This window comes from Echinops telfairi, unplaced genomic scaffold, assembly GCF_000313985.2.
Source record: "Echinops telfairi isolate 266 unplaced genomic scaffold, ASM31398v2 ScPeMD7_7424;HRSCAF=8462, whole genome shotgun sequence".
Taxonomy (NCBI): Eukaryota; Metazoa; Chordata; class Mammalia; order Afrosoricida; family Tenrecidae; genus Echinops; species Echinops telfairi.
In genome coordinates, this window is record NW_022111324.1 from 85,923,597 (window position 1) to 85,927,828 (window position 4,232).

The 4,232-nt window shown below is 41.7% G+C and overlaps 1 long non-coding RNA gene across 2 annotated transcripts; it reads right to left on the minus strand.

Moving 5' to 3' along the window:
* Positions 1 to 523: 523 nt before the first annotated feature.
* Positions 524 to 2,664, minus strand: LOC123522593. Of its 2 annotated transcripts, none has more exons than XR_006680836.1 (2): positions 2,425 to 2,664; positions 524 to 688 (listed from the first exon to the last, which is right to left on the minus strand). It is a non-coding gene; the product is annotated as an uncharacterized LOC123522593 (long non-coding RNA). The 2 variants fall into 2 exon arrangements; XR_006680837.1 differs by having other exon boundaries at positions 524 to 1,966.
* Positions 2,665 to 4,232: the final 1,568 nt, after the last annotated feature.

Below are 4,232 nucleotides of genomic sequence, written 5' to 3' on the forward strand. Positions count from 1 at the left end.
GAGTTTTATGAGATGGAGGAGGACTTTGTGGATTGGTGTTGGAGATATGGGTTAATGTTGTACTTGTGGGCTTAGGCAGCACAGGGTTGGGATGTTTTCTTGATGTGCACTTACCCTTTCTATCAAACTCTCTCTTATACATGAGTTTCTGTGGATTTGTTTCTCTAAAGTACCCAGACTAACACACGTACCTTATTGCCTTTCGACAGATCATCAAGGGCACCATGTGTAAGTAATTCTATATTCTCAAGTGTATGGTCACTTCCACTTTCCTGTTCCCACAACACTGGCCCAGACCCTGACAGATTCTCCTTTGAAGAAGAGAAGAGGTCTTTAACTTGACCTTCTCAACTACCCCATCCTTGCATTTTCCCTATCATTAGCAGGGCATTCCCAAAATGCAAGAGGGGGGTTTGTAAAGTTTAGAGACACAGCAACATAAATACCACCAAATACTGGTTATCAAGTAGCTCAGCATCTCAGAAATACTAGGGGGAAAAAAACTATTAAATGATACACATGCTCAAGCAGGATCATTCTTTATTTTTCATAAAGTGCTTGTTTGTGGACCCTTCACAGATCTCCATGAATGCTCTTCATTGTTTGAAAAAAACACAACCACTCCTCACTCCCTTTCCTTCCTTTGCTGCTGAGTCCTCACAGTTCATTGGGCGACTGCTGACACCTCCTAGCGATGAGAGTGGTTTTAAGGAGTATGATATAAATAACAGAATATATTTAATCTGAAGCCACGTTTTGATTCACTTCATATAGTACCAGCTATGTCAGGAACTGAGTATAGTATTGTAATTCTGTTTTATTGGGTCAACAAGACAGAACTAAATGTAAGGCAAGACCCTATAAGTCCAAAATCAAAATGAAAATGTCATCGCTCTCATGTACAAAATGTATACAATGGTATCAATTTCATTTCATGCCCCATCAGTTCCCTTCCCCTAGGGTTCGCCATTTCCTTGTGCCCTGTCTACTTAAGCATCTATGGTCTTTGGACAATTGGTGACCCTGGGTGTGTTGCTGCCCTAAGCAAGACATTACCTTGTTTACCGGGTAGCTCATCTCTAGCTGTATGTGAATAACACATGGTAGACATTTAATAAATAGCGAGTTTTGCAAAGTAGAAACATACATACTTTTTCATTCTGCTTTTTCATTTAGCATCATTTGACCTTCTTCCCGCTCCCACCCCCAGAAAAGCATCGATTGCTTTTGAAATCAGAAAAGAGACAGCTTGTATTTGAATCACAGAGAGAAAAGCTGCTTTCCTGCTTCGCGCTGTGTCTTGGGAGGATGTCGGTAAGTGTAACTAAAGGGATGCTAAGGTCGTCACACCGAAACGTGCTTAGTTTATTGCACGGTGGTCGTGGAAAAGCATTCAGATAAGACTTAGCAGTACTTATGTATGACTGGAGAATCAGCATTAATAGCTACACTGTTAGTTTAAATAGTAGAGCCTAAATCTTTTTAAGGTTTTCACTTTTAATGAGTGCCCGGAGGGGGGAGAAAGTTGACTGCCCTTCTTCCTCAGAGGAGGGTCTTCCGAGTTAAGATTCACTGATGGTTGTGGTAGGCATGTTTGCAGCAGACTTTTCAGTATCAGATGAAGAATTAGAGCTATATTTTGCTTTTGCCCTTTTTTAAATGAAAATGAAAGGAAATCCATGGGTTTAATAGCCCAGGTATTCTGTCATGTTTAATTATGATTGCTATGGTTTATTCTCCTTAGGTAATTGTTGTATTTTGTTAATTTATGAAAATGGAATTGCTTTCCCTGTGTATTTGTATATACTGTGGGTGCACAGTGGGCTAAGTATCGGGTGGTTAAGAGCCAGATTGGTGGTTCAAGCCCACCAACTACTCCATGGGAGAACGATGAGGCTGTCTACTTCTGCAAAGCTTTACCATCTCTGAAAGTCTTGGGGGAGCTCGACTCTGTCCTGCAGGGTTGCTGTAAGTCAGAACAGAGTTAATGGCAGGGGCGAGTGGGCAGATGAGAAATATATAACATATTTATGTTCTTGTCAAGTTAATTGAAAATGTAGAGTGATTCTTTAGTGTCATGCTCACATGTTGTTAATCTACAGATCTATGATTCATATGACATCCCATTAGCACAGAGGTCAAGCACACAGTTAATTTAGGCAAGTTCTTTGCAACCTGTCACATGCCTCTATTATCCATTTTAAAGGTTAGAATAACTTCCTAATGACTTAAAGTTAATGGTTAGTGAAAATTAGATGTATATATATTTCTATTTAAAATTTGAGAAATCTCTATTACTTCACATTATAAATTACCTATAAGTAATTAAATGCATTAGAGAAGCAACACTCTTGAGGTTCAGAGATGAAAGTAGCAAAGAAAAAGTGAAAGAAAAACACGAAATACTACTAGCAATGTATTTACCTTTCTATAGCCTGATATCCTTGGGAGTAGCTTCTTCATTTCTGAAATCCAGCAAGTGAAAGCTTAAATCTTGACTACACCTCTCATTTCATTTTCCCCATAACTTCAGAGTTTCGTTCCCTCATTGCTTCTTTAGCGGAGCCATTATAGATGTGGGACTGTCGGAGCCTGCCGACGAGTCGAACGGTCCTGAAAGGGGGTGTGAGGATTAAGGAACAAAAGAGAGACAGAAAGTATTGGGAGGGCAACAGTGAATACTGAAGCCCCGAGGTTATTCTACATCTTCCTTTTATACATGCAGAAACAACCCAGGGTTAATTTTTCTCATTGTTAAGCAAGCACATTGGATACACACCAACAACTCTGTTTTTCCAAACCAAGCATCCTTGAGAAAATTAACCATCCTGATTTCCCAGAACTCGCATACGTCCTTGTTCTTCTTCTTAGTCTCAATGTCAAACCGCAGAAGCAAACAGCAGATACTGACACCTGGGTTGATATCTTCTCAGCCATTTCAAGGCTGAGTCTTAATGGCCTTCAACATGGGACCTATATCCTCTCATGTAAACCCCAAACCTACCCTTATGACTCTGAGCTTCCCTCTGTTCCTCCACAGATGAAATAGCCCAGGAGAGTTACCACCATGACTAGGCACTGCCTTAATGTTTCTGACTCATCTGGGGATGCCCAACTTGATACCCAAGAAAATCAATAGACTTTCTTGGAAATCACTGATTCAATGTCCATCTCTAGGTTCTCAACCCCTGTCTCATGATAGTCACCCTCTCTCATTCCATAGGATCCGTTTAATGGATTTGGGTCCATCTCATTAAGGGTCATCTGTTGGGAGCCGGTGGCCATGAAGGCCTTAGCCTCAGCCACCAGCCGAACTTGGCTGCTTCCTGGTTGTTAAGTGTGTCTTTCATTTGCTAAATCTGTGGGAACTGGCCCTGCCTGAAATCCCTGCCCAACCCTGCCTCCATGTTCCTAGCTACGTGCTCTGTAGCACGGGCAGTTGTAAAGTCGACCTTTTCACCCACTGGTTAATAATGCCAGGCGCTCATTGGAGCTTCATTAATGTACATGTTGGATTGGATGCTGTGTCGCACACCTTATTAAAATATGCACCTCCCAGTTCCCCCTTTTTTATACCCCAGCTTTGCCCAAATAAATGAGCTTGATCAGAGTTTTGTCTTGCTCCACGTCTCCGTGTCTTTTCTCCATCCAGGTTTGCCTTTCCCCGCAGGGCCTTGCTCGTGCGTCCCGCAGGCCGGGACGCAACAGTCATCCTCTTTTCCACTGCCCCTCAACATTACCATGCATGATATACCTTCTCCAGAGACTGGCCTCTCCAGATAACATGTCCAAAGTATGTAAGGTGAAGCCTTACCATCTTTGCCTCTCAGGAGCACTCTGGCTGTACTTCTTCCCAGAAAGATTGGCTTGTCCTTTTATCAGTCCAAAGGGTTTTCAATATTCTTCAGCAATACAATTCAAATGCATCTTCTTTGCCCTTCCTTATTCAATATTCAACTTTCGCATGCAATATGAGGCCATGGCAAATACCGTGGCTTGAGTCAGGTGCACCGTAGTCCTTAAAGGAAGTAACACCATTGCTTTTCAATACTCATAGAGGTCTCCTGCAGCAGATTTACCTAACTTAATGCATCTTTTGATCTCTTGACTGCTGCTTCCATGAGCCTCCATTGTATACTCAAGCAAGGCAAAATCCTTGACAATTTCAATCTTTTCTACATTTATCACGATGCTACCTATTGTTAAAGTTGTGAGAATTTTGGTCTCCACAT